Here is a 16539-nt window from a genome sequence, read left to right as displayed (position 1 = left end):
CTCCTGTCCTGGGGACACTCACTCCGGCCTTAGCCCGGCTCCTCGCAGGGCCCCTCCCCCTTGGAGGCCTTTTGTGTCTTTATTTCTTTTTCCCCGTCTTCCTACCTTGATAGAAGCCCGAACTCTTCTCACTGTAGCATTCCAGCTGTTCTCTCTTTAAATCTCAGGCTGAATTCATAGATTTTCAGGATATTTTGAAGGTTTTCTAGGTAATTTGGTGGGGACAGGTGATTTGGAGACCCTACTCTTCTGCCATCTTGCCCTTCCTCCTAGTATATGCCTATTTTAAAGTTATTTTTAATTTTTTGATGCTTTAGTATATAAGCTTGTTGAAAATTATTTAAATATTTAAAGTTTTGGAGATCAAGCTAAAGTTTTCAATTACTCATTTCAACAACTATATGTATTATCCTACCACTTGTTTTTTTGACTCTTTGTCTTGGAGAGCTATGTCAGAACATTTAGATATATCTTATTCTCTTTAATTGTTGCCCACTATTACGTAGTATGGTCATGCTATACGTGCATGCAGATACTCTGGTATAGAAAGGTTGTCTCTGATTTGGGGTTTTATGAACATTGCCGCATGGATTGTTCCTGTAAAAATGCCATGCTGTGGACATGTGCAAATGTTTCTCCATGGTAGTTGACAGTGGATAGTATACCAATGACACTGGCTATTGTTTCCCATAATAGATAGTATCCATTTGCTTGTTTGTCTCTCTCACTGGTTGACAAGTTCCTCAAGAGAAGGAAGTGTATTTTATGGTTTGTGTATACTGAGACTTAAACAGAGACTGGCAAGTACGATGTGTTTAAAAAATACTTGTCAATTGAATGAGTCTGGATGCTTTCATTAAACAAGGACTGCTTCCTCACTGTTCCAAAGGCTTCCATACCTCTTTTTTTACTGTGGTCTTAATCCATTGTGTTTACCCAGAGGCCCCCTGAATCTTGAGCCTGGGGCCATATTTCTCTATCTGTTGCTTGAGAAAGACTTCTTAAAGCTATTTGAGCATGATTTTGAAGATACCACCACTTGAGTTAATTTCTTCCCCTTTCTTTGCAGACCTATCTACCTCCATTTCCTGCACCCAGCCTCTTGGGATATACACATTTTTGAACAGCATCACTCTGCAAGTCTCCTCCTTGCAGGTAAGGTAACAGAAGGTCTAGATGACTGCTTATTTTCTAACTATTGTTAATTCTTTGTTCCATGTCTGTAAAATGAAGACAATGTCTATCACTTATGTCCCCCACCATGCATATAGTAAGAAATACTTAGAATATCCTTTGAGACTTTCCAACAGTGGTGCTATACATACCGTATGAGTCAACCAAAGAAAGGTCTGTGTGCACATGTGCCCCATCAGCCCATTGTATTATGACCCTTTACGTCTGAGACTGTATATCATTCTCTTTTTACTGCCTGTACTTTTTACTCATGTATAGCTGTATATGCATTAAATCAGTGCAGTGGATATCATACTTACAAAGGTGTGACCAATATTTCGTTTTGCATGATTGACTATGCTAAGTTCTACAGTATTGGTTTGTTTCAGTCTGTGATACAATGCATTCAATGAGTGCCTCGTTTTTGCCAGTCATTATGCTTGCTGCTGTTGATACAGTTGTGAGCAAGACAAGAGTACCTCTGTTATTGTGGGATTTCAGTCTAGGGATCTCATGGCTGAGAGCTTTGTAAGGGGCTGTGAGGGTGAGACTTCCTCTTGCTCTACTATTACCCAAGGACTTTTCAATCACTTGGTCCCTAGGACAGTCTTTGCAGTCAGGCCTTACATAAAATGCTACCTGATGAAAGGGCATTAGTGACCACCTCTCATGCAGAGTTTTGCAAAGGGAAAGGACAGCCATTGTCTTGTATTATCTGTCATGGTTGGTAGAGATACAGAATATGTTCCTCTAGAACCATTACTCTCTGTTATTCCTTACAATGGCATACTCTTTATTGATGCAACTGAATCATCTTTCAGTACCTCTTACTCATTTCAATGTTTTACCCTAAACTACCTTCTGTTTCCTATCAAAATTAACTCTTCATTGTCTAAATGCTTGCTACTTTTATACCCATTTCATGGTCTTGCTTGCTTATGCTTTGCCTTCAGCCTGTCTTCCGTTGTTTATTGTGGCCAAACTAATTTTTGTTGCTTTTTCTGTTTTGCTAAACTAATTTTTCTAGCCTTAATCCTACATTCTCAGTGCTACACTGATCCTTCATGCTCTCATCCATTTAAAAACTCACCTCAAGAACAAATGACAGCATGCTGTCTTATGATTGTCTATATTTTCCCAATCAGATTAACCCTTGGAGAGCTGATGCCAGGTATTCTTCTCCTTCACAGTATTAGGTGCAGAATAGGAGATCAATAGAGAAATTTATTAATTTAGGGCTGTATCATGTAAATGACATTTGTGAAGACATGAATGGGTGGGAGATGCTTGACGCAAATGAATGAGGCTAAACCATTGTTTTTGTAACATTTTATTTCATTCTACATTCCAAAATAGCCTCTATGTGCCATGTGTGGTGATAAATTCCGGTGATTCACAGATGAATAAAAATAGGCCCCCTTTCCCTCAAGTATCTCATAATCTAGTTAGACAAAATAGACAAAATTTATTTATTTAACAAATAAATCCAGTATGGTATGATGACTGCTATAATGGAAGTATGCTGGTTGTGCCATGACAGTTCAGGGAAGCTGGCCTTTCTCCATCTAAGAATAGTCAGGGAAGGAAGGAAGTCAGGTAGAGCCAACTTTTGCAAGAGGTATATGATGAAAGTCATATTCAGTTTATTGGAGACATTGAATCCCAGCTACTTCTGAGATCTGTGATCCACCCAAATATCAATAACTGATATCAACTCCAGTCTGATGGGAGGAATATAGTGTCCCTGTGGAAGTATTTAGATGCTATTCAGGCCTTTTGATAACTTCAGTGCAAGAAAGCACTGAGCAGCCAGAAAGCCATTCTTTCTAGAATCTGAGCAACCTGGCACTTCTCAGCTGCAAGGCCCTTTGGATTGGGTGCCAGTTCAATATTAGAGATTTTTGAAGTCTTCAAAGTACACTTAGTAAAACAAAGTGGCAGGTGGAATACAATGTTTTCAGCATTTAAGGTTCTCATTGCTTGGCTAAACTTCATTACCAATATCAACCACCCCTATTGCTGAATAATCATCATCACTCCTTCATTTAGGAATAAACGCTAGTACTGAGTATACAAGGGAAGGGAAATTACATTGGCTTAGTTTGCTTCCACATGCTACATCCAAGGAGGCAAAATTCTATATGACTCTTAACTTACTTCTTGGCTGTACACATTTCAGTACTCTGTGTATGTTAATGTGTGGAGAAACTCTTTATTATGAATTCTTAATGAGCAGCATTGCTAAGAAAGCCACCTTTTGGAGTTGAGCTGCATAGGCAGGAGGCCTGAGTTCATGCTTCCAAACCTTTGGAGACTAATACCCTACCTCCTCTAGAGGCAGTTCATCTTCTGTTGATGTCTGAAATTGGCCATTGGCTTCCCAGAAGCAGCAGTACTATCGAGACAATCCAAGGAGAATATTCACTTTTGGCTGGACTTGTGGGAGAGCAGGTGGTTGGGAGTAATTAAGGTCTGATTCCTGGTGGCCTCTCACCAATCTAATTAGGTGCCCTCCACCACTAATGACTCTCATCCTCATGTTGGGCTATTTAAATCATCAAAGAAAGCCTTGGCCACAAAGATGTGTCTTGTATCACATTCAGTAATGACCTGCTGGGCTCTCTGGTCCCAGAACTCTAGTTTTCATGACTGAGGGCATTTTTAATCACCTGCACGTTCAGCCTCACTCTGGACTCTGGGCCTAGCCCTGGCTGAGATCGCAAGATTTTAAGGTGTCCTAGGACAGTAGCTTAGTTCCATAGGCATTATATTTGACCAGGATTTGATCTCATCTATTCGTCTAACAATTGAGATTCTCCTTTGTTTCTATGACAAAGACCTGTTCTTATACTCTAGTCCTTAAAACTGGGCTTCTATATTAGACACCCAGCCTTGAATCTTTTAGTCCTAGGTTCCAACCTTATTCTTTCTCTAGCCTTCTTTGAAATTTGAGCTGTTTCCCAGGATTCAGTGCATTGGGTTACTCTCTGCTAATTGCTAACAGACAAATAGTTTCTGGATGTCTAATGTTGTGTGCCATCTATACATCGGACTTAACACTGTCTTCTTACTTCTCGATGATTCTCATGTTGACCTTCTGCTTACCTCAACCAGCTATCCCATTCTTTTAGGTTTGTTTCAGAAGAATTCCTCTGGGGGCACCTGGGTAGCTCAGTGGTTGAGCATCTACCTTTGGCTCAGGGCATGATCCCGGGGTCCTAGGATAGAGTCCTGTATCAGGCTCCCCTCAGGGAGCCTGCTTCTCCCTCTGCCTATGTCTTTGCCTCTCTCTGTGTGTCTCTCATGAATAAATAAATAAAATCTTTTTTTTTTAAAGAATTCCTCTGAAGGCCACTTCTCAAATCTTGAGCACTTGTGCTTTTCTTTCTTTCTTTCTTTTTCTTTCTTTCTTTCTTTCTTTCTTTCTTTCTTTCTTTCTTTTTCTTTCTTTCTTTTCTTTTCTTTCTTTACTTTCTTTCTCTTTAAACATATCAGCACACAAGCACTTATCTGGTTTTGTTGTTGTTATTGTCTCTTAGTAGCTATCACCACCACAATTATCCTCAAGTGTCTTCTCTCATAGATTGACTAGGGGATGAGACTGTCTTAGTTGCCCACGCATTGCTTGTTGACCTCAAAGTCAAGTCTATAGGTCCGGTCCTTTTTAAGGCTTTTACTTTTTTGTTGTTTTGTTATGTTTTACAAGGTGGGGAGAGGCAGAGGAAGAAGAAGAGAGAGAATCTTTCTTTTTTAAATATTTTATTTGTTTATTCATGAGAGACACAGAGAGAGAGGCAGAGACCCAGACAGAGGGAGAAGCAGGCTCCCTATGGGTTGCCTGATGAGGGACTCCATCTCAGGACCCTGGGATCACAGCCCCAGCCAAAGGCAGATGCTCAGTCACTGAGCCACCCAGGTGCCCCAAGAGAGAGAATCTTAAGCAGGCTTCATGACCAGTGTGGAGCCCATCATGGAGCTCAATCTTAAGACCCTGAGATCATGACCTGCACTGAAATCAAGAGTTGGACGCTAAATGATGAGCATCATTAGTGATGAGCCAGAGCCACACTGGCTTTTACTTCTAACAAGATAGGAACCTGTAAACATGGAGTATTAGAAGAGTTCTTATAGACTTTCTCTGTAATTTCTAACAACCTTGCTGTATGGTGCATTGATTTATACTCCTTTCTGTTATTTGTCCCAGCTTTTTCACCGTATTTCCAGTCCCTCCTTCCCCGTTTTATTTGGTAAAAACCTTGCTACAGTGAAAATCCCTTATTCTAGAAATGTTTATGTTCATTTACCTGTTCAACAATTGTTGTGTGCCTATTACATTCTATGCACTGTTATAGACACAAGGAATAGAGTGTTGGAAAAGGGAAAGCACACTCCTGCTGTTATAAAGGTTATGTTTTAGTAGAGATTTCTAATGAACACATTAAGAAGTATACAAGTAAAAAAATTATACACCAGTAAGTGATATGCAGTAAAATAAAAGACTATAATGGGAAAGTGACTGGAAGCTCATTTTTCTGATGTCAGAGGCAGCTTTTCTAGGAGGTGATTTTTGTGCTTAGAATTGAATAACATAATGGAGTCAGGAATGTCAATCTCTGAAGGAAGAACATTCCAGAAAAAGAGAACAACTGGTGCAAGGATTCTAAGACAGCTACAAATTGGCAGTTTTGAAGACAGAAGCATACTTTAATGAAGTGCCTAGTGGATAATAGTGATATAAATAAGCTTCGAGTAGAATCAATAGGACTTGTCCATGGACTAGATGTTAGGAGGTGATGAAATAAAGTATGGCTATGAGATGAGTCCTAGATTTTTCTTTAGATTTATGTATGTATTTGAGAAAGAGAGGCAGAGAGAGGAGTTGGGAGGGGAGAGGAAGAGGGAGAGAGAGAATCTGAAGCAGACTGCTGCTGAGTCTGGAACCCGACATGGGTCTCAATCTCACGATCCTGAGCCAAAATCAAGAGTCGGGTACTCAGCCAACTGTGTCACCCAGGCACCCTAATTCCTAGATTTTTGATTGGCCACTGTGTATATTTGACAATGTTGTTTTCTGAAATGGGGAGGAATAGTGAAGAATGTGTAAAAAGAGAGGGAGGGATGGAGGGAGATTGGTAACTTTTTGTGGACATTTTGTTTGAGATGCCTATCTTATATGCAAATGTCAGGTTATGGTTTAGGGGTAGAGATACAAATTTAACAATGCTCAGTAACCTGATTATATTTCAATCCATGGGATTACATAAGACTACCTAGAAGGAATGTAGCTGTATTTGAGAATACAGCTGGTGCCTGGGTCTGAGCCTTTGAACATTGTAACTTCAAGAGATGTAGCAGAGGAATATTGAGCAGTGTAGATTTAGTAGAAGTGACCAGTAGGAAGAAAGACAAGGGCACAGTATTAAGGAAGGCACAAATAAACGTGTTAAACACTTTTAGAGAAGAGAGTGGCAATCTATGCCAAATGCTACTGAGAAATCATGTAAAGAAAAGAGCAAAACTGACCACTGGATTTTACTACATGGATATCATTGGTGACTTTGACCATAACCATTTCAGTCATATAATGTTGACATAAGCCTGAGTAGAGTGGGCTGAACAGAGAATGGGATGTGAAGGAGCAGAAACAGATACACAACTCTTTGAAGAAATGGTGCTGGGAAATTGATTAGGGCAATTGAGTGTAACTGTATATGTATATCCCATATGTATGGGTATGGCAGGTTAAGATACAATTTTTATTTAATTTTTTAAGATAGGAGACACTATGTCATGTTTGCAGATTAGCATAATCTGGTAGAGTTTCAGGAGAGGACATAGTGATAGGATTGAAATTCTTGATCAGGTAAAGTGAAATGGGATCTAGAGGACAGAAGAGTGGTTCAAATGTAGCCAGTCTGAAGATACTATCAAGGCAAAATAATAGGTAAAATCTTGTCTCATGTGGATATTTTTCATGCATTTTTAAGTCTCTCTAAAAGTAATATACTCATTAGCAGTGACCAGTCTGTGAGCATTTGCTTATGACACCACTAAGATCTCTTAGTTGGACTTTTGCAGATAATCTATCTATCTTACTTTAATCTGGATGTTTTGGCTCCAGGCCTAGTGTGTTATGCAACCAACTTAGCCCTGGCACTCTAGGCTTTGAGCACAGATATCCTAGAGCTTTGGGAAGATCATGTAGGGCTTCAAAGGCACAGTAAAGAGTTTGGCAGCTTTATTGAAATATAATTAACATGTAACATTGTGTTAATTTAATGTGTACAAAGTGATAATTTGATACATGTATGTGTTGCAAAAATGGTTACCATAAGAGGGTTATTTAATACCTCCATCACCTCGCATAATTACATTTTGCATGTGTGTGGTGAAAATATTTAAGATCTACTCTTTCAACAACTTTTAAGTATATAAAAATGGGTTGAAGGACACCAGATGCTTCTTAATAGGAGATTAAGTGATGTGCTTTACCTTTGAAGATGATAATTCTTGCTATTCTGTATTGAATAGATTGGAGGGGGCAAGAATGGAAGTTGACTATGTCCAGAGGACATTGTTGGAATATTTTAGATGAAAGATGGTCACTTGTAACTATGAGTATCCTGGCTGTAGGGATAGAAAGAGGTAGATGGATGTGAGAATTATTCCAACTCAGTTTTATGATTTGATTAAATGATACTACTGCTTAAAGGAAAATTGATTTAATGAAAAGAAATACACACATATTTAAAATTTGAGTTGCTAATCTGTAACTGTGAGATAATTACGTGCTAGGGAAATAACCAATATAAGAGCACTTGGCACATAGTGGGCACTCAATTAAAAAGTGTTAAAACTGTCTTAAAATTTAACGTAGAGCTAAATAGTTGACTTGTTATGGGGGTACTTTGAGAAACCATAAATATAACCTGAAAGCATTACTTGGAACATTTCAAATTAATGGATAAGTTCCAAATCATTAAAATAACTGCAGACTTATTTCCAGCTCAGGCATCCTTCTGCATGGTTGTCTTCCAAGGGATAAATGCGCACACATACACATGCACACACACACACACACAATCATTAAAATTGATTCTGATCATGTATGCATGCTGTAGCAGGTGTACCAAGGGCTCTGCCCATTTGTAATTCTGTCCTTTGGAATTTAAAGAGTAAGGCAGGCTTTGCCTCTGGCATGGAGATATTACCCATTCATTAGGACTGGGCAAACCAAGTTGTTTATATAAGAATGGATCCAAGTATTGGCTTCGTCCTAAAGGCTAACCATTACCATACTAGATTCTGTGATTCTCAGTTTGCATTTTAAAGGACCACTGTAATAATTGGTTATCATAGGAAACCACACAGCATTACTTGGAGAAAAATCAAGACTGTGCAGATTACAGAGCATGTTTATGGTCAGACTAGGCTTGACATTTCTCCAGTGTCTGTTAAAGCGACCATCAAGTTATAGTAGAGGCTTTGTGTTATGGAATATTATGAAAGCAGGCAGGCAAAGTAGGGTGGGGGCCAGATCGTGGAAAGCTTTTTAGATCTTACTAATGAATTTGGACTTAATCCTGATTGCAGCAGGGATCCACTTGAGAATTTTAAGCAGGGGATTTTTTAAAAGATTTTATTTATTTATTCATGAGACACAGAGTGGGAGAGAGGCAGAGACACAGGCAGAGCTGGAGATGCAGGCTCCATGCAGAGAGCCTGACGTGGGACTCGATCCCGGGACTCCAGGATCATGCCCTAGGCCCAAGGCAGGCGCTAAACCTCTGAGCCACCCAGGAATCCCCTTAAGCAGGGGATTTTGAACATGATTTTCTTACAACTTCCTAAATAGAGAATTTTCCTTTACTTACAGTAAGCACCAGGGAGGTAATGTCCCTCAGTGGGCCTTTTATCACTCAGCTCTGGTGGCTCCTTAATATATTTGCTTTCTTATCAAGCCTCATCTCTTATTCCTTTGAATTTGGTGGTGATTTACTAAATGCCTATCATGTGCAAGGCTCTGTGCTAGGCACTTGTTTGCTGTTTGTATAGTAGAGATCTCATGTCTAAATCTTTAGGCAGTAGGAGTTCTGAAGAGGTATCTTGTATAGCAAACTGTATCTTTAAATGCTCAGATTTCATTTTCTTGCTGGGGGTTATTTTGTGGTTTAGGTGATTAACCCAGGGCTGCTAGATCCTACCCATGACTCTGCAGTCACTCCTGCCATTACGCAATGTTATTTCCTTTGCCGGTTTAATACTGCAACTAAGATCAAGTCCAAATGCCTTGGATTGGCTTACCAGGTCCTCATAAATCTGGCCTCAACCTGCCTTTCAGTCTTGTGTTTTCTGTTTTTGAACTTTCACCCTGATGTGTTCTGCATTCAACTTCTCCTAACCAGATTACAGAGCAAGCTTGACTCTGCCATTTTGACTTCCCCTCAGTAGATCATGATATTTCATATCTTTGTACTTTTGTATGACATTGCAGTTGATGACAATGTGTCATATTTGTTGCTTTCTTGGGACTGAAAAAAATTATGTGTTGAATTATATCTCAAACTTGCGTTATTCAAAAATTATAAATTATTTCCAGACAGGGACTATGTAAGGTTTGCCTCCATTTCTCTTCTTCCATTCAGGTCCCTGCTGGGTGGCTGGCTGATAGGAGATGGCCAATACAAATCAAGTAAATGAATGTATGTGCAGAAAATTTAAACTTATTTCTGTATAGCCCAAGCCAGGCAGAATCAGGATAGTGAGTTTGCCAGAGGCCAAGGGGTGTAGTGTAGTAGAGAGAGAAAGGGGGAGGATGTGTAGGGAGAGCCTGCGAGCCAGTGGGTAGAATTTTTGATTATCTACTGTTTTAGATCATCTGCCTCACTGCTTCACTCCATTGGTGTGTATAATTGAGAGCAAGGAATGGATCTTCTAGTTAATTGGCTTTTCTGGTTAACTAGTAGTTGACTGGAAAGTTTTCTTCTTTGGGGAAAAAAAAAACACTGTCTACCATATAGTAAATACTATTTTTCATCAGTGTAGCACAAAGCAAGAAATACAATTCTTTATTACTTGAGGAATCATATCTTTATGAGGATCAATATTTTAATACTAATTTATTGTAAAATCTGGTATTATTTAGTAAATATGTATTAGTTTGTACTTAGTGCAAAGCCTCCTGGAGGATACAAGATGAGTGATACCTGCTGAGTGGATAGGAGCCTGCTGGGTGCTTTGGGAGAGATTCATGGAAGAAATTGCTTGAATGCTGGCACTTGAAGAATGCTTAAGGCTTAGGTCGTGGAGAATGGAAGGGACAGAGATAGATTTCATGTTGTGAAAGTATGAAGCAGCAAGGCTTAAAGAACAGGTTGCAATCAGAGATTAGCTCTAGCTACAGAATGGAGATAAATAAGAGGATGAGCACCTTAGAGCAGAGCTAGTGCAATAGGGGACAAAACTGGAATGTTTAGGGGGTTAATTTGGATAGCTTTGAAGGTCAAGCTAAGGAATGTGGACTTTATTTTGTAGGCAACTGCAGCTGGGAAAAGACTTGATTTAAGCAGATCTCTCCAGCAGACGTGTAAAGGATGTGCTGGAAAGGAGAGACTGGAGACAGAGAAACCAATTAGAAGGTTGTTTCAATAGCCAGTTCATCCATCCATTCACTCATTTACTCATTCTTTCATTCACCAAGCATTAAATGAGCAGCTATTTGGAAAAGGCAGTGTTTCAGCCTGGAGAAACAGCAGGCTAAAGGAATGAGAAAGAGTGAGAAAATTGAAAAGAGACCTAAAGGATAGGGATGCAATTCCAATGTTTCCAGCTTGGAGGATTGTGCTAAAAGTTTGATTGAGGCTGGGCTATAGGAGTTGTCTTCTCCCTGTGGAATACTGTTGACCTTTGCCAGTGTAAAGCATGGGCCACGGGCCAGGCACCGGATTGGGGATAAGGGACCAGGATATCCCCTTTCAGACTCCTTTTCCTCGGATTGCACAGGAATCCTATTAGACTCATTCTTATGTGTGGGGAAAATAAGTCTGATCTCAGATCCCTCTGGGACTTTGGGAAGGGCTTGACTTGGGTCAGCTATTGCTAGTTCCCCTTTTATTGGCTATTGGAAAGGGCAGCATATCTTAAACATCTGCAATGTACCTGTGGAACATCAGGTGGAGGTCTACATTGAGGTTGACAAAATTGTTCTGAATTAAGGAGGAGGATGGTATTAGTGTAGATTATTAGGTACTACATTTTCAGAATTTGGTTATTTGATTTTAGGGGTGACATAAAGGGATGAGTAACTTTGAGGCCATTAATACCATTATCTGGATATATCTTTCCACATATTTATGTCTCTTTTGCCTCATCTGCCAAATGAGGTAGTTGAAATAGATCAATTTGGGTAGGGTGAATAACAGGTATCCTAAAGTCGTCTGTGTCCTTATTCAGAACTTATAAATATGTTATTTTATTCAACGAGGGGCAGGAGTAAGTTTGCAGATGGAATTAAGCTTGTTGATCCGATGATTTTAAAAGAGATTATTTTCAATTAGCTAAGTAGACTCAGTGTAATCATGAGGGTATTAGGTGGGGAGGAGGAAAGCAAAAGAAACAGAATCAGAGAGATGTCATCATTAGAAGCACTTGACCAACCATTGCTGGCTTTGGATATGGAAGCTGGCCACAAGCAGAGGAGTGCAGGCAGCCTCTAGAAGCTGGAAAAATTTTTTCCCATAGAACCTCCAGAAAGGAATGCAGCTCCATCCATACCTTGATTTTAGACCAATGAGACCTATTTCAGACTTCTGCCCTTCAGAACTATAATATAATAAATCTATGTTGTTTTAGGTCAGTAAGCTAAATGTCATTTTTTTACAGCAGCAGTAGGTTACTGCTATGAATTTAGTGACCTCATTTCTTCAAATCTCTCTTAATCTAAAACTTAACAGAGATGCCCATCTTAATCATGTAGTGCAAAAATTATCTCATCTCCATTCTGAGAGAGTTGGATACTATAGAGCCAATGTTGAGCCCTACTATCTTATGCTTAAAAACTTCCAGAGGTGATTCTAATATACTACTTTTGAAAATTACTGTAACCTCTCCCTAAATGTCCATCCAGATGAGACAAAAGAGCCAAACAATAGATTCCTATAGTTGCAGCTATAGAAATTAAGGGGATGAATGAGTGAAAGAGGTGGGTTGTGAAGCCTTGAGGTTGTAACCTCATTTTTGGTTTTCATGTTTTAGAAACCTGCAATAGAATCTCTTGTGTAAATGTTGGAGAGGGTATGGAGAAAGGGGAACCCTCCTGCACTGTTGGTGGGAATGTGAACTGGTGCAGCCACTCTGGAAAACTGTGTGGAGGTTCCTCAAAGAGTTAAAAATAGATCTGCCCTACGACCCAGCAATTGCACTGCTGGGGATTTACCCCAAAGATTCAGATGCAATGAAACGCCGGGACACCTGCACCCCGATGTTTATAGCAGCAATGTCCACAATAGCCAAACTGTGGAAGGAGCTTCGGTGTCCATCGAAAGATGAATGGATAAAGAAGATGTGGTTTATGTATACAATAGAATATTACTCAGCCATTAGAAACGACAAATACCCACCATTTGCTTCAACGTGGATGAACTGGAGGGTATTATGCTGAGTGAAATAAGTCAATCGGAGAAGGACAAACATTATATGGTCTCATTCATTTGGGGAATATAAAAAATAGTGAAAGGGAATAAAGGGGAAAGGAGAAAAAATGAGTGGGAAATATCAGAAAGGGAGACAGAAAATGAGAGACTCCTAACTCTGGGAAACGAACAAGGGGTGGTAGAAATGGAGGTGGGCAGGGGGTGGGGGTGACTGGTTGAAGGGCACTGAGGGGGGCACTTGATGGGATGAGCATTGGGTGTTATGCTGTATGTTGGCAAATTGAACACCAATAAAAAATAAATTTATTAAAAAAAAAGAATCTCTTGTGTAGGAGCTCCTAGGTGGCTCAGTTGGTCAAACATCCGACTCTTGATTTCAGCTCAGGTCATGAACTCAGGACCATGGGATTGGGCTTCGCATTGGGCTCTGAACTTAGCGTGGAGTCTGCTTGTCCCTCTCCTTCTACTCCTCCTCACCCTCAATCAATCAATCAATCAATCAATCAATCAAAGTTTTAAAAGAAGACTCTCTGGGTAGGAGCTGTCTACCTGCTATGCTTATTAAACAAAAAATTTACTGCTGTAGAAAACTTTTGGTAGTATGTAACTATAAAAAAATCTTTTTCTTCTTGTCTTTGCATAAAGCAAATTATATTGTCTTGCTTAACGGTTTTTCTTTTTAGGTCAGCACAGGTTTAAAAAAAATTCTATAGATGAGTCATTTTTACATATTCTCAGTCTTAGAATGTCTCTAAAAATCACTCAAAAATCATTTTTCAAAGAACCATTAGCCAGCATAAAGTTTTGTGAAGTCCCTTTCTTGAACATCATTTATGCTATACACTCAGTAACCCTGAGTAGTTATTAATATTAAATTCTTCTTAGGACAATCCCCCAATACATTTTTTCTTTAGTGATATTCCATTTAAGAACCTGTTTTTGTCAATCATTTTCTACTTCCTCTTAAGAAGTTTTTTTTTTTTTTTTTTTTTTTTTTTTACATTTAGATTTGGTTGGCAGCTGGACATTTTCAGGATACCACAAAGATATTTAAATCTTTTTATTGCACAATCTATTTTAAGTGAAAGAAATAGACGAGCAGGGCAGGAAGGATGAAAAAAAAGTCAAGGAGAGGTTCTAAAGTAATCCTGCCAGACTTCCTATTGGTTCTGTTCCAGAAGCACAAGACTTGGGTCAGCCAGACAGGAGCAGTTACCCATCAGTGCAGAAATCAGTCAGTTGGTCAGCCTGTGGCCCTCTGCAGATCCTCAATAGGACAGCTGGCAGAGCCTTAGGGGCAGGGAAATGAGGAATGGGACCTTTGGGTTCGAGGAGTTAAATAGGATTCCTTGTGAAGACAGAAGACAAGGCTGAGCACACAAGGGCTTTGCTTCAAAATGAGGGATAACTGCAGTGATTAAACACTCGTTTTAGCTCATTACCACAGAGGAGTGACAGCCCCAGTGGCAGCATATAAAGCAGGGGAAGTAGACCAAGTTAGAGCAACAGGAAATCAGGCCTTCTGTGTGCCAGCACCAAAGGAGCTTCTGTCATCACAATCTGCCTGTGACATGTAAGTGAGGTCACTTCACATGAATAATGCATGATGGCTAAGAGGGAGGAAAACAAGCTTTCACATCCAGCTGGGGCCTGAAAGTTTGCATTATATTAAAATAGATTATGAAAGGATAGCTCCCCTATATGTCTATGGGATTTCTGCTAGAGTGGCTCCCCTAGTTTCTCCTTTGTCCACTTTCCTATTTAATAGGCAGAACCCTTCCTCACATAGCCACAATATACCAATCCTATTTTTATAGATCAGTCATTAACCATAAGATCTGGCTGGGGCAGTATCCTGGACAGGGATTTAGATGATTTGAGTGCCAGCCATTGTTCTAGCTAATGATGTGATTAAGCAGATCATTTGACCTCTCTGTGAATGGGTACGATGATACCTAATCTTTAGTGCCTTACACATGTATCAAGGATCAAATAGGATGTGAATGAGTATGAATACTTAAAATATATATACCTATATATATAAACCAATCTATGTGCGGGGTATGATGGTTATCATTGTTTAGGCCTCTCCGTCTGGAGTAGATTTGCTTCAGGTCCAGAACAAAGAGGACCTTCCAAAGTAAGTGAATATCATGGATAAATGACCTACATACAGAAGCCCAGAAGGAGGGCAATGTTGTCAGCACTTATAAGTTATCACCATATCAAGCAGTGATTACCTAATTCTATTGTTTTCACAGGCCTGTTCTGGTGCTCAGTGTGGGTCGAATGAGAGCCTCAGATTTTAAATGATAACTAAGTAATTGTAGCTTTTCTTAGTGAGTACCATTTCCCTGGGAATAGTGTATTCCTAACATTTCAAAATGGGAGCAAGCACTTATGCTTCTGCACAAGATTGTAAAACAGGACCAGATTGACCCTTTCCCACCTGATATATACAATGGACAATATAAGTGAAATGATGGTTTTCAAGACACTGGACGTTAGGAAACAAAGTCAGTGATCCCATAGACAACTTCAGCAACCTTTATGACTGCCCTGGATTCCTGCTTGGTGAGACCTTCCAGGTCATACTTCAAGGGGGCACAATCCAGGCAGAGCCCAGTGAAATCTGGGTTCTGTGTTGAGATGGAAATGAGAGTCCAGGGAGACTACCAGAGCTAGAATTCACAGTGCAGAATAATGGGGGAGGAAAGAGTTGCATATAAAGAGAACTCTAGAAAAATGTAGACAACCTCCTTTGAACATTCAGATTAAACCAGATGAGCATTTGTATATAAAGAAATGAGACAGCTGGCAAAAGGAAAGCTCTTAAAGGACAAAAGTTAACAATGCTTGGCACTCAAAGCACTGAGAGTAGTACCTGTTTGTAACAGCTAGGCTGAAGACCTCAAGATTTAAAAGGTATTGGAATAGCGTTCATTCATTCATTTCATTCCTTTCTTCCTTTATTCATTCAGGCTCTACACCCAACAGGGGATTTCAACTCATGACCCAAGGACAATAGTTGCATGCTGTACCAACTGAGCCAGCCAGGTGCCACAGTATTGGGTAGCATAAATGGGAAGATTTCGAGTAGTGGAAACAATAATCCCTAGACTGAATGCTGCTCTGATTCTACCTAACAAATTTTAACATGAAGAGCCAAAAGGATCAAATTGTTCAAACCTAACTGTATCCCAGAATAGTGCTCAAGAAAATTTATACAAAGATAAAAATATCAAGCACTCAAAAAGGAAAAAATCCCAATGCCTGACATGCAATCAGAATTTACCAGTCATATAAGGAAATAGGAAAATTCAATTTAAAATGATGAAATCATCAAAACTGAACAAGAAAAACACAGATATTAGAATCAACAGACAAGAAATGAAAACCTTTATTACAGCTATATTTCTTTTTTAAAAAAGATTTTATTTCTTTATTCATGAGAGACAGAGAGAGAGACAGACAGAGAGACAGAGACAGACACAGGCAGAGGGAGACGCAGGCTCTACGCAGGGAGCCCAATGTGGGACTCGATCCTGGGTCTCTAGGATCATGCCCTGGGCTGAAGGCAGGAGCTAAACTGCTGAGCCACCCTGGGATCCCCCTATAGCTATATTTCTTATGTTCAAGAACTTAAGAGTCATGAAAGATGAAAACATGGAACAACATTGAACTAGAGATGAAAACTACCATATCAGAGATTTAA

General features: G+C 39.6%; 1 long non-coding RNA gene across 2 annotated transcripts in view; it reads left to right on the top strand.

The window, feature by feature from the left end:
• The first annotated feature begins 1066 nt into the window (after positions 1-1066).
• LOC111094911 overlaps positions 1067-16539 on the top strand; it is a 159007-nt gene continuing 143534 nt past the window's right edge. For both annotated transcript variants that reach the window (XR_005386003.1, XR_005386001.1), the window contains exon 1: positions 1067-1155. This is a non-coding gene — a long non-coding RNA (uncharacterized LOC111094911). The remainder of the gene's footprint in view (positions 1156-16539) is intronic.

This window comes from Canis lupus, chromosome X (assembly GCF_011100685.1).
Source record: "Canis lupus familiaris isolate Mischka breed German Shepherd chromosome X, alternate assembly UU_Cfam_GSD_1.0, whole genome shotgun sequence".
Taxonomy (NCBI): domain Eukaryota; kingdom Metazoa; phylum Chordata; class Mammalia; order Carnivora; family Canidae; genus Canis; species Canis lupus.
Note: the sequence above shows the minus strand (reverse complement) of the source record. Positions and strands in the feature narration are given on the sequence as shown.